We start from the raw sequence: 23,420 nt of genomic DNA, 5'->3' as shown, positions 1-23,420 counted from the left end.
CCCCGAGTCGACTCCTAGGAAATGGAGTCGACTCCCTCTTGATGGGAGGTCGACTCCCTCTTGATGGGTACGCAGGTGCTCTCTGAAATACTCTGAGAGAGTTATGGGGTCGACTCCATATATCATTGGGGTCAACTCAATCGGTGCCGAGGTCGACTCGACTTACTGGGGTCGACCCTTTGGTTTCTCTGGTTTCGGGACAGCCTTCCCAGACAAGTTAAGTGTGTTTCGGACAAGTTAACTGTGTTACCAGACAGCAAGTTAACTGTGTTCCCAGACAATTTAACTGTGTTCCTAGACAATTTAACTGTGTTCTTAGACAATTTAACTGTGTTCCCAGAAACTCCATAACTGTGTTCCCAGACAAATTAACTGTGTTCCCAGAAACTCCATAACTGTGTTTCCAGACAAGGTAACTGTGTTCCCAGACAAGTTAACTGTGTTCGCAGAAACTCCATAACTGTGTTCCCAGACAAGTTAACTGTGTTTCCAGACAAGTTAACTGTGTTCCCAGAAACTCCATAACTATGTTCCTAGACAAATTAACTGTGTTCCCAGAAACTCCATAACTGTGTTCCCAGACAAGATAACTGTGTTTCCAGAAACTCCATAACTGTGTTCCCAGACAAGTTAACTGTGTTCCCAGAAACTCCATAACTGTGTTCCCAGACAAGGTAACTGTGTTCCCAGATAAGTTAATTGTGTTCCCAGAAACTCCATAATTGTGTTCCCAGACAAGTTAACTGTGTTCCCAGACAACTTAACTGTGTTCTCCGATAGGTTAACTGTGTTCTCCGATAGGTTAACTGTATTCCCAGACACCTACTTAACTGTGTTCCCAAACAACTTAACTGTGTTACCCAACAAGTTAACTGTGTTCCCCGACACCTACTTAACTGTGTTCACAGACAAGTTAACTGTGTTCCCAGACAAGTTAACTGTGCTCCCATTATGAGTTGGGTCGAACTGCCACATTTTGAGTCGACCCCATTTCAAGGCGAGTCGACCCCTAAAGTGGCAAAGAGCAAAGACAGAGGGCAGCCGAAATCTGCGAAGCCTAAGTGTCATGCTCACGGTGTTTTGAGTCGACCTCCGTGCAGTGGGAGTCGACTCCGGTGAAAGGCGAGTCGACTTCTTAGGTGGCACAGAGCAAAGAAAGAGAGCAGCCGAAATAAGCGAAGCCTAAGTGTCGACCTCACCGAGTTTTGAGTCGACCTCTGTACAGTGCGAGTCGACCCCAGTGAAAGGCAAGTCGACCCCAGTGAAAGGCGAGTCGACCCCTTACGTGGCGCAGAGCAAAGACAGAGAGCTGCGGAAATCTGCGAAGGCTAAGTGTCGACCTCTGGGCAGTTCGAGTCGACCCCGGTGAAAGGCGAGTCGCCCCGTTAAGTGGGACAGAACAAAGACAGAGAGAAGCCCTTAGCTCAGCCAAGCCTAAGTGTCGACCTCTTTTCCTACCAAGTCGACATCTAGACAGCTCGAGTCGACTCCAATAGTTTCGGAGTCGACTCGTTAAGAGTCTCAGATAATTCCACAGTTAGGCAAAGTCAAAGGAAAGCCACGAAACGGGATTTTAGGTGTCAATATATATTTGTCCACGCCAAATTCAACTATTATAATTGTCAGAGCTGATGTGGAATGCTGTGCCAACTGTTGATTAACTGTGTATCATTACGTGTTTGTAACAATTTTTTAACTGCATTCTGGTTTGAAGTACAAAAATCAAAATCTAACAAAAAATCAACATATACAATTCAGTTTGCACTTCATTAACATCAATACAAGATTTCCCACTTAATATGCTGTGACTAACATGAAAATACATTGCAGGTATCTCGATACATTCTTCATAATCTCCATATTCTTTAGTTGATGACCTCATTACAACTCCTATTGTGCCCAACCTTCCCGCATCGTCCACATCTCATTTCACATACCGACTCTACTTGTGAAGGTCTTCTCTTCTTTTTAGGCCTGTCTTCTTTTTAGGCCTGCCAGGACGTGTCTTTCTGATAGGGGGTAGAATGTGAATCTCTTCAGAGGCACTTTGGGGCTTCTCCATATCAGGAATTGGACTAATTGCTTCGGCATATGTTGCTCTATACAATTCAGCTTGGAAGCAATTGTCAGTGAATTGGTATAGTGATCTGCCGGCCTTCTCGATGCATGCACAAGCATGCTTACATGGCATGCGGAAGATTCGCCACTCGCCACAAGAGCAGCTACACATCTGCAGGTCAACTTTGCATGAGTAGTTCGTATCCTTTACGTCATATATCATTATGTTGGACGTAAATACAGCTAATTTCCGACCATCTTCAGCATTTTTATGCAACACATTCTCAGCATCCGGACAGATTGAATGTTATATCCTCGATTACGCCGTTCATGCATCATCTGCATTATTTGGATCCTTATATGGTCAACCATCTGAGGCACAGGGAGATGACGAGCCTCCATGACCCAACTATTAAAAGACTCTGCCACATTCGATGTCATGATACCCCAGCGTGGACCTGGAAATACAGCATTCGCCCAATGCTCCGGCTTTGCATGTAGGAGAAAGATGGTAGCACCAGGGGCTTCTGATGTAAGCTTTGCAATTAGCTTTCGGAATACACTAAGCCTTAGTGTATAGGCAGCAGCATTTAGTAAATCAATGAGCCTCTTTCTCTCAACTGCACGATAATGGACAAGGACCTGCATTGATAATTAAAATCAGATATACCACATGCTATATTACTTAGATACTTTGTAGTTTAAATTATTCATAATATGACGATGCAAACCTGATTCTTGAAGTTTTCTTTCACATGACGTATACAATATGAGTGGTAAGAATCAGGAAAGTACTTTGGCACGGATTTAATAATGCTCTGATGTCTATCCGTCATAAATGTGAACTGTTGACCACGATACTCACTACAACTATGAATAGCTTATTTCAGAAACCGGCAAAACCATTCCCAATTTTCATCACTTTCTGTATCTACAACACTATAAGCTATAGGAAACAAATCATCATTTCCACTTTGGAAGTGGCTCCAAGCAGTACACCTCCATCCTTATGCTTTATAAATGTGCCATCCATAAAAATCAGAGGACGACATCCTTTTATGAAACCCATTAGTGAAGCATGAAAACAAATGAATAGACGTCTGAATCGACCTTCAATTGTTTCATACTTTGCAATGCTGTCGGGGTTGGTCTGAAGAATGGCATCGCAATACCAGCGAATCCGTTCATAAGATAGCCGGCTATTACCATAAAGATCCATCATAGCCACCTCCTTACCACGCCAAGCTTGATGATACGGCAATTCAACACCATATTGTCGACGAATATCTTTTACAATATCAATTGGCTTATATAACGGCATATCTTGAAGTTGATCTTTAATAATTTTCGAAACCCAACGTTTTGAAGCCTTTGGATAAGACCGCACTTGCAACCGTCCTCCACATGTGTGGTTACAGTGCATTTTTTTAATTGCAAACTTTTCACCATTCCCAAGGCGAGAAGCATGGATACGCCATTCGCAACCTTCATAAACACATTCTACAGTAACTCGATCACGATCGTTCTTCACGAAGACAAAATTCCTGCAATTTGCAATGCAACAGTTGCGAATGGTGTCACGTAGAGTTTCCACATTCATGAACTCTTGACCAACACCCTCTATACTATTTTTCCAATCATCCAACGAATTTTTTTGACTTGCTTCCTCTTCAATTGCGGCTCTTGTTTCTTCAACAACTTGACCAAAATTACTTGAGCTACCCTTCGAAAAAATTTTCCCTCTCAAACTAATTTCAGCACAATGGGATGAGCCACTTTCCATACAATAGGATAAACATTATTTTAGCAAACTTACTAAAGTCCGTTGTACAAACTAAAATTTTAAAAACGGAATACCTCTCAATTACCACAGCAGCACCTTCGATCAAGGTTGGAGAATGAGTAACAACCATCTCGACCACCTTGGCATTTAAGTTGACGTGTATTTGATGCATGTTACGAACATCCTTATCGCTCATGAGCGTAACAAGCATTCTAGACTTGTTTGGAATATAAAACTTAACTTCTATCATTGTAGAAAATAAATGTTTCCACCTTTCAACTATTTCCTTAAAAATTTGATCAAGAATTGTGTCCTTTGAGATGGAAATAATCACAGCTTCGCTACCATAACAACAAATGGCCATAAAAACAGAGCTAGCAGTGTCTTCCGAAGCCATGACAATGAAAAAAGGAGGCAATGAACAGATAATTCCGAATTGCAAACAGACTTAGGAATATAGTGGAGCAGAGTCTCACTACACAGAGAAAGAGGGACTATCACCGTTCTGTCAAACAGGGAACAGGTAAAGAGTAAGAGAGAGTCTCAACGTTTTTAGGTCAACACAAAGGCTCGACATGCTCTCTCCCTATCCATCTAGCATCCATCCTAATGGATGCCTGTCTCTTCCCAGACCAAACAATCTCCATTGGCAAAGACAAAATAGAGAAGAACGGAGACAAAACGCGTACCCTGTTGCGGGCTATTTTTTCACCTTTTTTTCCGTTTCAAAATATTCCTCCAAAGCCATCTTCGGTAAATATCTTCCGTGGGATCACCAGGGGCATCTACGCTTAAGGGCTGCAAGTGGGATTTTTACTTGGGAGCATCTTCGGTAGAGAAAAACAGAGTGTCTTCCGGTTAGAAAACAGAACGCGAGATATTTTTTTTCCGCTTCCAGTAACATGGGGGTACTTAAGTAACCTGGGGGCACTTTGGGTACTATATTTTAAAGGAAACAGTAACTTAGGGACCGGAAATTAAAGATCCATGAAGCGGTGGACCAGAAGTTTTTTTGGGTCAACAGGGACCTCCTGTTACAGTAGGGTCTTTAGAGGGATGGAAAAGTAATTTCCCGCCCAAAATATTACATGTGAACTTTTTAACATACCTCTTTTTCTTGCTTTTTAATTGGGAAAATTGATTTTCTTATCAGACAAAGAGAAGACAACAAAGCAAAACAGGGCCATCAGATTTTTCACATTAAGTAACTTTGTCATGCCCTTGCAAAGTGATAAACATTTCTGGCTTTCCACCAAACTCTCAGATTATCCCCAAGTTTCATACGCAGTTCTGTCCTTGAATTTATCACGACTCACTGGAAGAATCCCTTTCTAGTTTGATGATTTTTGCAAATGAATGATATTTTCAAACTTGTCCCACATTTTGCTGAAAACTTTACTGTTTCATCTACATGAATCTTTGACCCTTTATTCTCTCTTAAAGTTTTTCAGTCTACATAATTTAAGCTTCTTTAAAATCGGTAAGCAAGTAAGAATAAAACTTGTGCCTTTAAAAGTGAATTTGTCCATATCCTAACTATGGCTACCATGTAGCACCTGAATCAACAAAGAAATCATGGCATTTCAAGTGGGGCAAGATAGTATATCAATTTTAGCATATTGTAAAATAAATGGTGTATTCCATGAGATTTTTCTTTTTCTGATAGAGAGAGGGAGGGTGACCTACTGACACTATAATTAGGCTCAAATCCTCAGGGATGTACCACCCATGAATCAAACTAAGAACCTGTGGTTTTTAAATCAAACACTGTGACCATTGGCATAAACCTCAATTTGCAATTCTTTGAGATAATGAGTTGAACAAAAAGTAAGGTTCTAATAGTAGCGAAGTTCAGATGATGGAAACCCTTTGAAATGCTTACTGTTATAACAGAACTAGTCACTGTGATAATGAGAAAATTATGGACAACAATGGGAAAACAACAGTGTTATTTGCTCAAGTGACTATTCCACAATCATTTTTTCCCTCAGATCGGGTTTTTTCTTCTCTCTTTTTTTTTAGGAAGGGGCTACTTGTATTATAAAATATATTTTCTTGAGCTGTTATGGACATTTCAATTTTTTTCTTAAAGAAATAATCTGGCGAAACCTTGAATAGTGGAAAAGTAAACAGCCATTATTCCTGTTATATAACGGATATAATAACAGGAATGGCTGTTACACTATTAAGTTCAGCTGTTGCTTAAAAATTGTCAAAAACTTACAAGTGGATGACCCAAAAAGATGAAAGTAGGATTGAAGTCCAAGTGGAAGTAACTGTATCTCATGGCAGATTTTAGTTGGAAACTCAGTCCCGAGCATCTTCTCCAGAGGCCATTTCTTGGTTGTTCAATAGTGGCTTTCAATGGGATTCATTTGTTTGGCCGTCTCAAGGTGATTATATAAAGTCAAGAGTACTCAAGATGGTCCAACAGTTATGCCCAAGGTATGCGGTACCGACTGTACCGACGTACCGATGGGCATCGGTACCGGTATGGTACCGGACCAAACCGAGCCGAACCGATACTGTACCGATGGGGCTAAAAGCCAAAAAAAAATTGGAGCCGGTACGGACCGGTTCGGTACGGGCCGATACCGAGTCGATATGGGTCGGTACCGGTCGGTACGGGCTGGTACGCATCGGTACCGGTCGGTACGGGCCGGTACGGTTCGGTACCGAAATATGTAGATGTACCGTACCGGTAGGATTCGGTACCAGTATGTACCGGCCGGTACCGGCCCGTACCGACCGGTACGGCAGACCATGGTTATGCCAATCTTACATGAGTTAGGTTTAATATTATTGTACTTTACCAGCACTCTTATCATCCAAAACAATAGAGAAGAGGATACTTTTCTTCCATCACTTGATCTGGTGTTGTGAGAATCCAGAAAAACTATTGTGATTCTATTACTAGCATGACCGCTTGCTATGTTGCTTTGATTTGTATGCATTAATTTGAAGATTTAATCATCTCTGCAAATAAAAACCTTGTTTGTCTCTACATATCTGTTAATCAGCATGGTTGATTCCACTCAATTTAGTTAATCATCTAAAACTCAAATTGTTTATTTAATTATGATAAATATATAATTTTTTTTGGATATTCGTTTACTTAAGTATTAATGATATGGTGCACTGTGAAATCTTGAAAGTAATTAGCAAAAATAGACATGCACCAGTTGATTTTAAGAATGGATTGTTAGATGGGTCAGCCGAATCTTTAAGATCAAAACATTTTAGTTATTGATTAATAGAAACAAAAATATAAGCCAGACAAGAATATACATTAGATTCCTTAGAATTTACAGAGATCTCTAACAAACCTGTATTGTGGACAGATACTCTTAAGAAGTGGCTCATAAGGATAAAGAGTTCCCCAATTAACAATAACTAGAGAGCAAGCTTAACCGACGGATTTTTGTCCAACCCAAGAGGAACAGCTCTACGAGTCATGATATAAACCATCCATCTTTGAGAATGTTTTGCAACCAGCTTAGAACTTAACAGGACTCCTCTACGAGTCAGTGCCAATAAACTGGTCAATGTAACTTTGGAAAAGAGGCAAGCCAACCATGAAGCCAAAAGACCAGTTGACAGCTTGGGAGACCTGTTATATTGGTTATGCAGTTTGTGTTCATGCAACTAAGGAGCAAGTCTCCATGATTATTCAAACTGTAGATTATAACAGAAATTAGTTACTAAATAACAAAACAATTTCCAGACCACTAAAACTTATTCACTTAATCTCTTGATTAAATTTCTATATGTTATTTTATTTACTTGCACTGAGAATAAGATTTACCAAATAGTTGCTAAATTGCTCATGCTTCTTAATCCTACAAGCATATGAATTTGTAGACTATATAAACCCTTCATTAGGACATTGACAACAGAAAAACTAAACATTAAAGGTTTAAGAAACAAAGAGAACAAAAGGAAATTTCACTTTAAAAACCATTCAAAGAAAAATAGGTTTCTTATGTTTCTATAACTGATAAATCTAAGACATAAATAATCAAATTAATGGACTAAACTGATTTAGTAAGTTCTATGGGACCAGCACAGGAGCTAACCAAGAAAGGCAAAATTGGAAAAAAAACTAGCAAATTAATAGAGAAAGAGAATACACTGCATATCAAATAGCCAATGAGAACAACTAAATTATCATTACTATCATCTTTCCACCACCTACAAATTTAAAATACTATCATCATAATAGCATCAGATCTTAGACTTAGAAAATAATTTCTTTGAGAATCTGTGAAAGGAGGTTATTAGAATAATTTTTATCAGGAATTCTACTGAAATGACACTAAAAAGCATATTATAGTTCAGATGGAAATCACATGTAATATATGGGCAAGACTCAACTCTCATTTCTAAAAGTGTGACATGAATAAGGACTAGAGGAACAGTGTGATCTGTTGAACTATCAAAAGATGCTATTTAATAAATTGAACTCTAAATGGAGCCATAATATGGGCCAATCAAAATAACAGCAGTATTATAGCTAGAAGTTTTGTTGTTGTCCTCGCAGACAAGCCAGCTATAAGTTTATCCTATCAATTTCGGATCAATAATCTGAATCCTTGAGATGTTAAGAATAGACGAGCATCTGTCACTCATAGATCTGCTATATAGGTGTCCGCAAATGACTTTACCTGAATTTCATGTTCATTGAACATTCCAATCCATTCTTTCTGAATAAGCTGTTCAAACCCTCGTAAACAATGTGAACTTTGATGGCAAAGCTGCACACACGAAAGAAACAAAAAGTAAACATATAAGCCTTTGAGATACAGCTGCAGAAAAGAAACTTGCAATAGATGATCTTACCTGATAATTCAATCTATGATTTGAAATAAGATGAATGAACTGAATAACATTATCATTAGTAACACGTTTTTCTTTCCCACCAGGCAGTAGCTCCTCTTCTCTTTGTTCTCCGTATTCATTGTTTACAATGACAAAGTACAGTTCTAATTCTGAACATCACCTTCATAATGCTGCACACAAAAACCTCTCCTTTTGTGAGCAGCATCTTCCTATCATATCCAGACTTTGTTCCAGCCCTGTGAAGCCGATTCTATATGGCATGGGTGAACTCCGCCTCACCGATGAACAAACTAAGCCCCCAAGAATAACCACCACCACTTCAGACCCATCACTAGAGATATCATTATCATCGACGCTAGTATCATGAGATGAACTAAGCAAGCCAAGATATGGTAGCTCTAGTGTCTCGCTGTCATCTTCCTGAACTGGTATATCATTAGCTACCTTAACTGATGGTTCCCCTTGGATTTGCACTGCCTACTACCATGACTAGCCCTACAGGCCCGTGCACTGTGGCATGACCCAAACATCTGCCAATCGGATTGCCAATGAGTTCTCTAACTCCTATCAGGTCTCCTTTTTAGTCTCACTCATGGTGAGTGAAATATTCTTCTCTGTGAATCTGTCCATCTCATGCGCACACACCTCCTCACGATGGTTATATCTAGTCATGGAGGATCCCCTATCTCATCTAGCACAGGCTCATCTCGAGCCTGCTGATCTACAACCCATCGAATCATAGGATCATCATCATTACAAACAAAATCATCAGCAAAGAGGTCTTCTTATCTGTTCTCCTTGACTTGATTCTACCTCTATCACAACCTTATATTATAGTGCACGAAAATCAAGTTGTGCAACCTCTTGCTTGTCAAGTGATTTAGCTTGTTATAGTCAAGGTACTTCTATTCCAGTTGCAACATGCATTGTACCAGCCGAACTGGGGTTTGTATGGACAAGTAGACAAGCCAACCAGGATGCCCCACTGCAAACACTATCAGCAACCCAGGGCAGTAGACAACCCTCTAGGGGCAGCAAGGACAGTATGTACAGCAAGTCCAAAGGGAAAGCACCAGTTATCGATCCATTGAGGTAGCTGATGACATTTCAACTAGGAAGATGAGAATAAGACATCGAAGCCATCGCATCCCAGCTTGCCTATATCATCTCACAATATCAGCGATGACAATAATGGCAATTCTCGTGATGAGTCTAGAGGTCAGGATAGATGGTCTGGAGATGGTGGCAGTTATTCTCCACGGTTCAGTCCATCCACCGGCTAGGCAGAGTTCATACACCACATGGGATCAGATCTTCACAATCTGAACAAAATCGAGACATGACAAGGAGATATCATACAGAAGGAGAGGATCCAAGGATATTGCAACTCATGTCACACTCAATCAGAATTATGGGGGTAGATATATAGAAATTGGAGAGCTGGTTGAGATAAGCTATGTTCAGGCTTAGGAGGATTATAGTACCTGGAATATTAGAAGCCAAGCTGATGGCAAAAATTAGGCAGGCGGTGAAAGGAGATAAGTAGCCGAATAAGAATACATGAGAGTTGTTATGCCGAATGGGAGAATGGACCTTTGTATAGATCTGCATGTGCATCGGATAGCTACAATGCATGACACATCTCATCTTATGCAGGAGGTGGACCTTCTATTGGATCAGATAGAGTGGACTGTCTGCTCCATCCATGTATGATCGTTAAGCATTCCTCTACTCATTTGAGGGGATCCGAATGTGCACATTGTCCCTCCTACGATATAGGTATAGACAGGGGATAGAGTACGGTGCTACCTCCTAGCAGGGAGGGTCAGTCTCCTATGACTACCACATACATAACCATAGTATCGAAAGCTTCATCGGGTTACCATCAAGCATCTTATGACCACCAAGGATGGGGAAAATTTCTTGGTTGGTAACAAGATACCAAGTAAGGACTATGAACAAAACTCGAACATCTACGAGGACATAGACATCCTCCTTGAGATTAAATTTATAAAGTAAATTATTGTACATTCTCTTTTTACAATACTATACTTTATTTATCATTTTTAGTTATCAATACAGCTAGTTTATTAATCCATGTGAACTCAATCAGTTCAATACCAATGTCGACACTCAAGTATTGCACATCCATCCATTGAAAATGCAACTAAAACACTAAAAAATTTCACACCAATAGCAAAACAAGCCTTAAGAAAAAAGGAAAAACTAAAAGAAAGTGAGACTTTTGGAATCCTAGTAAGGTACCGAGACAAAGCCTAATACCGTGTGTTGGTATGTGATGAACTAGTAACGTAACAATCTGACATAAGCCAATACCAACACGATACTAACTTTAGAACCTTGATTTGGACGATGTTAAGCATGGCCCACCAGGATCACTCGCAATCCCTTGTATGTATAAAAATGATTACCTTTGCTTTGATGTCAATATATATATATATATATATGTTTAAAAAAATACAGCTACAGTCAAGGTATACTCATGTTGACATTATACAATAGTATATTAAAGGGTATGGTTTGCCATACCGTCCCGAATCGAGCGGTACGGAGCATACCGTACCGTACCAATTCAGTATCGGTATCCGGTATGGATGGTGTATCGACACTCGGTACACCAAAAAAATTTCTTATCGTACCGTACCAACATTGTGATGGTGTGGCACCAGTACAGGGTCCAGTACCGAAACGACGAACTTTGTTAGGGGGCGTTTGGTATGACATGAATACCCTAGGATCAAGGGTGATCTAGGTGAAGATAACGAGATCACTATGTTTGGTTGCACCCCGGTGATTCTACGTGGCAGTGATTCCAGATTATCCCCATTTCTCAAATCATCACATAACCCGGTGATGGTAAACCCATCCCTGAGGATAGTTATCCAAGATCACCCTAGTGCAACGATATTGAACTGCAAGACGATGACCAAAATGCCCCTCATAATCGCCACACGTCTTTCGTGAGAAGGAACTCCATCCTCTCAAATAACTCTATGCAAACAAAGGAAAGGTTGGTTAGGGTTTTCGTGTCATCCTCTCCACGGAAGAGAAGGAACTTAGAGGAAGAGGATGAGGAGAGATTGCCCCCATTTTTGACTCTGGAGAGTAGGAATAGAAGAGTCTCTCCTCTGAGCATTGTTTTCTACGGTGGTTAAGAGGAGAGACCGAGGAAGAGCAAAGTCATCCCCTTTTAGCCATGGAGATATCGAAGAAGAGGAGAGGAAATGGAAGCGTCATCCCCTTTTTTTTGTGAGATATGCTCATATCTGGTGCAGAGAATAATTTAGTACTAGGATCAATTTTGTTTTCTTTATAGCATAATCTCTTGCACTCTAAATGAATTTCAGATGAAGTTTTTTGATAGGACAGAGAATCAATGTTCTCATCACAAAATTTCATGCTATCCTAAATGCTATACTTGGTTACGCATGGACTACAGTGAAACAGAGAAGGAAACAGTTACGCAGTGCACCTCTACATATTTGAGCCTTTCTTTTAATTAGCTATTTTCTGTGTAGGATATTTAAATTTGTAGTGGTATACTGGTTTATTTTGCAATTCTAAACTTGCACTGGACATAACTGTCAGGATGTAAATAAGTGGGATGACTCCATCGCTTTCGAGAGACAAAACTTGAGCCAATCATTGCAAAGTTCATATCCCTGATCTGCAATATCAGCATGATGAAACAGCAAATGTTTGATATAGGCAAGCAACTACTGTATTTTATTTCCTACAAACTCTAATTGTAGTTTTGAATTGACACTGTCAAAGAGACAGTCCATAAGTATAATCTTATGTTAGTCTAGCAGTCAAAATACAATCATGAAAATAAATCATAGAATAGACCTGGCCCACACCCGAAATCATGAATCACACACAAATGGAGCTTGAGTGCCAACTTCCAAGTGATTATTAAATTTACAAATAATCATGCCCAAAATGTAACATGGCCGCATAAATAGAAAGTCAAAAGCTTGAACCTAAATCTAAAATCCTTAGATCTGTCGTACTAAGAATTGTGTCTGAATCTTAAATCTGAAGCAAGCTTACTCGGGACCAAGCTACATCCAAGCCCAATCTACCCACTTCTATGTGATCAAATTGCTCAATTAACAGAATCAAACGGAACTGGATAGCCTGCAAATCCATTAATTAGAATCAACACGCAGATTCTAGGCCAGCCCAGATCCTTGAGAAATTTTGTACTTGAAAGGGACCCAGACCATGAAAATAAATTCACTGGCTATTGGGTCAGGTCATGGTGGCCTTAATAGAATAATAAGAACATGCTGCAAATGGTTGACCCTAAAAAGATTTAACTATAATTCAATATGTCCAAACTTGATGTCAAGAAGCACGGTCTGCTATGCGAGCACCGTACCGATTGCCTAGTGACACGAGTCGATACGGGCCCGCGCTGTGCCGGGTCTATACCAACACAGTAGAGGAGGCAGAGAAGAGAGCAAACCGGAGAGAGGAAAAGGCAGAGAGAGAGAAGGGGGAGAGGGAGGGACAAGGAGGCCGGAGGAGGCCATTGCCCAGACAGGAGGCGGAAATCGTAGTTAGTCCTTGTTTTGTTCGAAATAGGGATCCGGACGCTAAAAAATTTCGCTATTTTCAAGTGAAGTCGGCAAATCGTTTGTCAACTTCACTTAAATATCGTGAAATTAAAAAAATATTTTTTAAAAAAATTAAGTGAAGTCGGCAATTGGTTTGCCGACTTCAACTTAAAATCTGCAAAAATAAAAGGGGCACCCTCCGGGCTCCTAAACTCCCTCTTTCTCTCTTTTCCTCTTTTTCCTTCTTCTTCTCCCCCTCCGGCGATGGCGTCTCGGTTTGGTTACCGAAATCGTTTCGGTCCGCAGCAGGTATGGCTCGGGACGCCCCAAACCGGACGGTTCGGGACGATTCCGCCGACCATGTCAAGAAAAGTATTTTTGATCTATCTATTCCCACCCCATGTGGGGTGAGCTTAGTTTACCTTGTGGGGTCAATGGAGATGTTATTTGCACTTCATTATACTAGAGATATATCATATCTAGAACTAGAACATAGTCTAATTTTCTAGAGGTAGGGGCCATTAGAAGTAGTCTATGACAAAATGATAGGGCTGCCATAAGAATCAGCATATTTGCTCACATTCTTAATTCATGAGAATTAAAAATACATAAAGGGCATGTTTGGTTGGAGGAAGTTAGATTCTAGAATGGGAATGGAAATGACTGACTCCCATTCCAGCTGTTTAGTTAGGGAGAGTCCCATTTCCATTCCGATTCTAAGAGAAATTATTTGAATGCCCCAATCCCCCAAAATCCAATCCGGATTCTCACCTAGCATTCAAATCTTATTACGACTTTGATCTGACTCCGGTTACGAACCAAACGCGTCGGGGAATATAACCATTCCACTTTCCATTCCAATCCATTTCGATTCCAATTCCGGACATGAACCAAACACACCTAAGAGATCTACCTGACCTATGTCATGGGCAAGGTTTGTCATCTTGGTACCGGACCCCAAACTTGTACCACACTAGCACTTTGTTGGTACCATGGAATGCCGTACCGGCCCGTACCGGCCGGTACGGTCCGGTCCTAGACCGGTACCGGAACGGCAAAAAAACCGGTATTTTCCGATTTTTTATCCGTACCGGCCGGTTCGGAGCCCGTACCGGCCGGTACCGGCCTCGTACTGGTGCGAACCGGCCGGTTCCCACCGGTACGATTTTTTTTTTAGAACCACAGCACCGTGCGCTGTGGTTTTTGAAACCACCGCGTACCGTACCGGTACCGGCCGGTACGTACCGGACCGGTACCGTACCGGTCCGGCCGGCCACCGGTACGCCGACCGGTACCGGTACGGCGGACCTTGGTTGGCATAGTACAGTACATAGTCTTTTCAGTATACCGAGTGTTAGTACATTATCCGTACCAGATACCAGTACCAAACCAGTACAGTACGGTACAGTGCGTCCCGTACCACCCGGTTCAGGCCAGTACGACAAACTATGGTCATGGATATTTTTGGTATTGTACGGCTAGTGATCTTAGATTCCAATGACATACCAAATAGATTACTTGTGGATACCCGAAGATCTTTAATTGCTAAGAACATGGCAGACCAAATGAGATCATCTTAAATCACTAGAGATTATATTACCCCAGGATGAGGATCACCGGTGATCTTATAACACCACGGTGATCTCATTTGGGTCACCAAATGCCCCCTTAAGCATTTCAAACACAACACACTTCCTGGTTCTAACACTGTAGAACTAAGATGTTGTACCATGTGCTGATGCAAAATGGTATATAGGGGCATAGCAGCAATGATACCCTAACACTGTAGGACAGTACAGTTGGCACCAGCTGTTAAGCATCGGTGCTTCCATCCACAATTACAAGTACACATTAATATATAAATTAAAATAAAAAAGGAAAAAGGTCCACAGCAGTTTTATGTACCTGGCTCAGAAGTTCAGATATTACATCCTTGGATCTGTTTTTGATACTTTCCACAGACAGCTTCTTATGTCCGGAGGACAGACTGGTTGAAAATTTTTGTGATGAAGAGGCATGCATAGGTATTGTCCAGAGGAGCTGCCATAGGGCCTGCAAAAGAGATCATGCCTCAAAATGAATTGCATTTCACTTATATATGGACATAGTTATAAAAAACAAGATACATGCACCATAATCTAATTACAGTTTAGTCACTGCATTAAGCCAGTCATCATACTCTAGAAACATTCATTATGAAGTTTTTAAATAACAAATTACCTGCTTTAAAATTACAATTAAAGATCTAGTATCTTTCAGTGAGAGTGGTTTCCCCTGCTCATAGAACTTCTCATTATCGACAATCATCAGCATATGCCTGATAGATCATAGAGTAATGTGCCAGTTACAATGCTATATTGAAGCTTTTTTAGCAGGCAAACCTTCCAATTTTTTGATGTAAGGAAATGACAACACATTCATACAAAAGATCATACAAACAAATAGTTTTTGAGCAATATCAAGATCAGATAAGCAGCCTTACTTGTATACTGGGCAGAAAACAGCCAGAGGCAATAGCCAACCCGAAGTATCTCCAGGTAAATGTGCTGTTAGCTTAGAATATATTGGCCATCTGTTATTCTCACGGCATCCTTTTATGAAATTCCAAAGTGCAGGAACAAGCTCAGTTCTGTAAGCTAGTCCAGTCATCACGAGTGCAAGAGGCAGTGTACTGAATGTAACATGAAGGAAAGCACAAACAGCACTTATAGCTTCCACCTCCTCACTGGATGGCCCATCCCTATCAGAAATATCAGCATGTAATGTATCTCTAAACAAAGCACACCTGTTCAGAATGTAAATTTCAGCTCCAGGAAGAGACAATAATCCACATATGCATAGAGAGGAATGGACCCTTATGGAAGGTAATTGGCTAAAACAATTAATAAAGATGTAGCATACCAAATGCTGAAAAAGGCATGAATCCATTGCACTGCATATTTGTCTTTCCAAATCAATATTCAGAGTTTCCTTGAACTCTTCTTCCATGATTACATCATTGTCACTTGGTTCTGAACACTCATCACAGATACATTAAAAGAACCTTACAAGTTAAAACACCGGAATAAGAAACCAAAAAAAAAATGGCGGAAAAAATAGAACGAAAGCAATCTCATTATAGCAGTAATAAGCATCAAGGGGATCTGGTTGTAACATATACTACTCAAAGTTAAAAGCCCACCAAAAATGCATGTCTCCAAAAACTAAATTCAAAGCGTGATATTTATTAGGACCATCGGCAAATGCTCTCGGATTTGTACCACTAGAGGTACAACTGGTGCAACACAGAATTTAAGAAAAGACCTCACGTGTTGGATTTAGCTATCCGCATATTTGGATATGACCTCCACAACCATATTATCAGCCAGAGGACCCCTCTCGAAGCTGAGCTTCAGTGAGCTTCAGTATTATCAACTGGTTTTAAACCACAACAAAGGTATTGTCAGGGTCCGAAGGATGTACATATGGCAAAGGCAAACGAAGAAGGCTTTGAATTTTGAAGCTATAGATCACTAGGCTATGAGGCAGAAAGCAAGATGGCAGGCATAAAATGAAGCAAATGGAGGGAAATGGAGAATCTAGCTCTTGCATCAGTTGGATGAGGAGGCATTTCATTGGCCGAAGAAAGTTGATCAACTTCTACTTTGACCAAGGGAAAAAATATTGGAATGACTAGCAAGACAATGCAATTACTTGTTATTTGAAGGGTACTCTGGTAATATAATTCCTACAAATGTGCCTAACATCAAGCATTTGAAGTACTCTAGAGCCTGGAGAATATTGTCCAGAAAATTGTTTTGGAAGTTGTCGAAATGATAAACATGTAAAATTGCAAATAATATTTAAAGAACTGGGTTATAAACACAAATAAATAATAATAACAATTGACAAACAATACTATATTAAATAATTTATTTTACAACTTCTGACTAACAATCTGCAATAATTCGTAATTACGAAATATGATCATTACCAATGGTTATGAATATAAGTATGCCACAGGTGCTTGGTCTAAGTGCCATGACATTTATCAGCTGCCAATAGTCAACCAGTATAGGTCATGACCAAGCTATGACTGCATTTTTATCAAGATAACATGTAACTCATAATTGAGTTAAGTCTAATGGAATCGTAATTTTGGGGACTGGTCAAAAGTATGCATTTCAACTACTAAATACAACTTTAAGGCCACTATAAGAGATCAAGACAGATAACCAGCATTGTTTCCATAAATGTCCAAGTTGACCACTAACAGCAATGGCATGGTTATCTTCAATTAACTAGTGGCTAAAATTATTTGATAAATTCATCGAACTATACTGAAAGTTCCTTTTCTCTATCTCAAAGTTCTGTTCAATTAACTAGTGGCAAAAATTATTTGAGAGGTTCATTCAACTATACGAGTTATTCTTTCTCTACAATCTTCACTTTAATTTGCATATTTCATTTTTCAACAAGCAAAGCATATAGTGATGCAATTACTTGTGAAATACACTGTTCTTTTAGTATGTATGAAAAATGGCAGTAAGCTTGGGACATGCTTTAATCTTGAATGTAAAGCAAACGTATGAAAAATTAGTGTTTCCTTCATATGAACATAAAATAAAATAAAGGGTTGACAATATAAGCAACAAAATTAGTCTTCCTAGATCATATACAAAAGAACAGCAATTCACATGATAAACAGCTTAAAACCCAGTCACAAGTTTTTAAAGGCCCCTTACTGTATTAGAAGCACAGTTTCGTTCAGACAAAGCAACACCAGCAGCCTCTAGTATTCCAAGCAGGCAGGCATAGCCTGGATATTCAAGTGCTGCATCATTCGGAAGGACACGGACATGATTAGGCAAACATGATGCCATCTGATGAATATAATATTTGCCCAGTCGCTTGGTTGAAAAAACCTGAAACACCAATAGCTTAATCCAAGTAGAAACACTTAATATAAGACCAAAGTAACAGCTTGTGAATAAACCACTGGCATGCAAAGAAGGTATAACTTTTTTATGGCCACTCAAGCCTAGTCACTGTAGCTAACTTGATAGATTTCACACATACAATTAACAACATAATTTACACTCACCCAATAACTAGACCTTTAATTTTTGACTTAGATTATACAATTTACATTAACTCCTTGTAGAAGGACTTAATGATTTTAAAATCAATCATGTCATCTAAATTGAAGATCCAAACCATTGAATATAAGCTACAACACAAAAAATGCCTAGCAACCAGAATTAGCACATTTTGGTGGTTTTTAAACTATAGATCAAGTCAGTACAAAAATGAACAGTATCAATTGCACTAGTGTAATAAAATAGATGATAGCACACATAAGTTGAAAATCCATTTTTGGGTCATGATCTACATATCTTAAAACATGTGTGATAAGTTCATCAGGTTTTGATAATTAAATGATAGTAAAACATAGCATCACGCTATTAAAATCATCCATTTTAGCACCTTCTTGATGATTAGTTTAGAGACCACCAAAAAACATGAATTTTGGTTTTTAATCATTTTTTTAGTATAAATCATGTTCAACAATTTGGATCTTGAATTTGTACAGTCCATCATTGCTTGTAAATCATTAACTCCTTTTCTGAAGGAATTAATGTAAAGTGTGTAGCTCAAATCTTAATTTTTTATCAGTTGTAGGAAATTTCATAATTTACTTCAGAATTAGCTATAAAATAGGTTTCAGATTAGTTCAAGAACAATTTAATGTAGTCGTACACAAGATATTCCGAACCGGTACCGCCGGCGTACCGGTGGCTTATCGAACCGGTTCCTCGTTCTCGGTACCATTTCGGTACCGGGCCCGTACCGAGAGCCAAAGCCGGAGAAGACGAGATGAAAGAGAGAGCGTGCGGGGGAGGGAGGGAGAAGGAGAGGCCTCCACCGCTCGCAGAGGGCCATAGGGGGCCGGTGGAGGCTGCGGGGGAGCGGCAGAGCCTGCAGGGGGGCGGCAGAGGCCGCGGCGGCGTCCCCTATTTCTTTTGAAGCAGGGGACGCGACCGTGGAAAAAAATTGAAATTTTTTAAGTAAAGTCGGCCTCAAATTTTTTTCCGTTGTCGCATCCCCTATTTCTTTTGAAACAGGGGACGCGGCTGCGACCGCGGCCTCCGCCGCGCCCCCGCGGCCCTCCGCGGGCAGTGGAGGCTTGTCCTTCTCCCTCCCTCCCTCGCTCGCTCTCTCGCCGCGGGGGCGCGGCGGAGGCTTCTCCTTCTCCCTCCCTCCCTCGCTCGCTCTCTCCTTCTCTTCTTCTTCCCTGGCTCCGGCTGGGTTCTCTCGGTACAGGCCTGATACCGTTTTCCACAGCTAAACCGTACCGGTCTGGATCCGGACCGGTACGGTACAGGCCGGTTCAACATATCATGGTTGTACATGGTGAAATTTTAACATGAAGAATTTCTTTACCACATCATCCAACTTATATGGCTCTGACTCCCTTCCAGAAATTTCTACTGACAGAAGCGCCTATTCTAAAAGTCATTGTCCTAATATATACATCTACATAGATATCCTGAAGAAATTTACCTCCTTGAAGTATGGTAGACGATGCCATAGAAAAGGAATGGTAAGAAGTTGTGAGGAAAAACTCCATTGTGGGTCAACATTTGAACAACAACATGGATGCTGACAAATATGTGAAGCAATTAGGATAAGAACATGCTCCAAGGAAGATACACTTTCACGGGACTCTAGAGTCTTCACATTTTGCTGCATCAAAGACATTTCTATCAGGAAGATCACAGCATGAGGATACAAATAAAGGCACTACACAATTTTGGCTATTTTCTTTCTTTGTACATAATGTGTACTAATCAAGTTGATGTCATCTTGTAACATGTAATTTGGTATATAATTTAAAATAAAATGCTTACCACACCAGTTAGGAGCATGCCACGCAACAAAGAGAAAACTTTTCTCTGCAGGAGATAATCAATAACCTTGCAGACCCATGGAAGATCGGGATTTGTTAAACAAACTACTGTTTCTAGCAAGATGATTGCAGGCATGCTAGAGTATTTGGATGGCATCAGAATTTGATTTTTCAAATGACTCCTACACAAAGAGAAAAAAAAAATAAGATCAGGAATTGCAACCGATGCCACGTAAAAAGGGACTCACATGTAAATATGTGCATTATAGATAGCTCTAGCAACAAAAATAATTAACATTGTATCAAAAGTTTGCAGAAACAATTAATTAATGCATGGAAAACTCAAGACTGCTTACAGTTTTATGGAGAGTTAAAAAAAACAGTAGTTCTGTAGATATTTTGGGCATAGCATGGTAAATATATCTAGACCACCACTATATATATTAAGGCAAGATGTTGAACAGTAACAAGCAATTCTATTTTTAAGTCAATAGAAGATGAATTCAGCTCTAATAACCATCAAAATCTCCACTAGCAGTTCACTTGAAAAGGCCATTTAAAAAAATATATATCCCAAAATTCATTACAAAACTCTCACAAAATGTCTAATCCATAATGATAGCTTGAGTACTTTTATTGAAATATCAATACTTAACTTTCAACCGGACACTGCAGAATGTTGTGCTAGGAGATCAAGGACTTCATTGTCGTTAACAAGACCAAATTTCCTACACAAATGGAACATCCTTACCTACTGTTGGTTATACACTTATACAGTTATACTAATCTAAATTTTAAATCTGACTTAGGCTTCACCCTGCATTACTTTCTATTCAAAATCCCACTTCATAGAAAAAAAATTATGATGGATGATCCGATAACAGGGGCAGCCCAATGCATTTGGAGGCCTAAGGCGAAGTCAGTGAATGAGGCCTTTTTTTTAAATAATAAAAAAATTTAATAAGTATAAAATACTTAAAAAATTGATATGGAAATATATAGCTGTCAAGTACACTATTTCAACAAAGATGCATGAATCTAATAAAGATAGGCAAGAAGCCTCTTCAGTTTAATATAATTCTTGAATGGAAGCATGGAAAAGTAATTCCTCTAAAAGAAGGCCATGAAACTGATTAAATAACTGAGATAATGCTTGGCAATACTGTTTACCATGTCAAGCAAGAGCGGAATAGGAAAAGGTTATCCCATGGCATTTCGTGGTCAAGGTAAAGAAAAAAATTTGTCCAGAAAGGGACCTCTCTATAAGAGAAAGTAGGGGCATTATGGGAAATTCACTCCATCTAATTAATAAAAGTCCCATCCCACCATCTCCCCTTCAAGTGAGTACCCAAGCAGCAACTGCAACATCACAGCACAGCAGCCATTCAACCCCCTCCCTCCTTTTCTCTCTCTACCACCCAAGAGGGGAGAAGAAACAGAGAGGAGAAAATTAAAAGGATCTCCACCCTCCAAGAAGTCCATCTCCAATCCCCCTATCTTTCTTGCTGATGGCCCAGCTGGATCACGAGTAATGTGAGGGAAGGAAAACCAAGACCAAAACCAAAAAAGAGAAGGGATGAAAGATAAGAGTGGCTTCAGACAAGTGTATCAAGCCAACCAAATCCCTCCTCTCTCTCTCTCTCCGCCCAAAACAAAACTACTGTCCCCAACTTCCCAAATTGCCCCTCTGCAGGCCAGGAAACTCTCCACGTCCCTTCCATCGAGGGGGAAGACTCGTAGCCAGCTCTTGTTCCCGTTTTTATATGGGGCCTTTGCTTCCTTTTGGTCACGGTCAGACACAGAAAACAAGGTAAGGAACCTCCCTCCCCCCCTCTCTCTCTCTCTCTCAATCTCTTTCTCTCCTCTCCTCTCTTTATTTCATTGCAAGTCGGTGCCTTTTTGCCTTCTCCCTTCCTTCTGTGGTTATCTTCTCTTTGCCTCCCGGAGGCCTTTCTTTGGGCCAAGGCCTTAGGCGACCGCCTCGGTCGCCTAGGGCTCAGGCCAGTCGCCTAGGGCTCGGGCCGGCCCTGCAGACCGATAACCACCATATGAGGTTTTCAGTGTCACAGAACCAGTGCATGCATCATCCTAACAGCAAACAATCAGGACTTGACTCAATGACAGCTACCCTCACTGAAAGGACAATCTTAAATGAACTTAATAATAAGCCAACCAGATCCTTTTGATGTGGATGATGAAAAAATTGTTTTTTTTCCAATTATATTTTCCATTATTATCAATACAGAGCTCGAAAGTACAAATTTGAAGGACAAAGACGTACCAGACATTTAGATTCTCCAAACCTCACTTCTAAATGATTAAAAGGCATGGGAAACCAAAATTAAAAGTGCTCATTACTGCAAGGCCCAAGCAGCTATTTCAAAAACTGCATGACATGTGTAACTCGCCTATTCTGATAGATTGCTTGCAGACAGATATATGCAAGTTTTTTTACTCTATGCTCCACAAGAAAATGTTTTGAAGAGTAATCCAGGCCGGCAAAGAGACAATATTCCCTGTAAAAAAGAAAATCATGTCAGCAATAACAAAAGATCCAACTAGAGTGAACCAATCGCTACAAAAATAGTAGAATCCAACAGAACATTGGACAAGAAGTCAAGAAAAGGCAAAATAAGAAGAAGTGAAGCACTAAAGTAATTATTTAATTTGTCAAGGGAGAAAAAGAAAAGCAGAGGATGTCATTGAAACCAGATATGCCATCAGAGCAAACACCTAAACGTGCATCTTTTGATTGGTTAACAGAGATCTAAGAGAAGCAATTAACGAGAAACATGTCAGGAAGAGAGCAAGAACAAGATTAAAAATCACAACAGGTAGCTGTCAAACCCAATCCCCACCCCTCAGCCTCTATCCCCATCTCTGATCTCTTTCTAGATTGGCTGCATTATGTTTAGCAACAGCTATAAGCAATCTGTGCACTGTTTTGGCATGCTAACTTAAATCTCAAGGACAAAGTTGAAGCATCCTTCACTGTAAGAAGGAAGCAGCTACGAGCAAGCATGACCAACTCAATACATTCACCAACTCGACACTTCATGTGACAATCACTCTAAATTCTTCACCCTTCAAGGAAAGAGCACTTCAATTCCAATCAAGTCAACCTTTCAAATATTTGGAGGAACTTCTTAGAACCTTCTCATGATATATATAATATTACAACATTCCCCATTCCAAAACCTTGATGTCTCTGTGATTTCCAAGAAACTGCCATTGGATTTCATTTGATTACTGTTGTACAAAGGTGAAC

The 23,420-nt window shown here is 40.0% G+C and overlaps 1 pseudogene; it reads right to left on the bottom strand.

Annotated features, from left to right (window-relative positions):
* LOC103698671 overlaps positions 1-23,420 on the bottom strand; it is a 56,762-nt pseudogene that overhangs the window by 16,882 nt on the left and 16,460 nt on the right.

This window comes from Phoenix dactylifera, unplaced genomic scaffold (assembly GCF_009389715.1).
Source record: "Phoenix dactylifera cultivar Barhee BC4 unplaced genomic scaffold, palm_55x_up_171113_PBpolish2nd_filt_p 001027F, whole genome shotgun sequence".
Lineage (NCBI taxonomy): Eukaryota > Viridiplantae > Streptophyta > Magnoliopsida > Arecales > Arecaceae > Phoenix > Phoenix dactylifera.
This window is presented reverse-complemented; position numbering and strand designations above follow the sequence as displayed.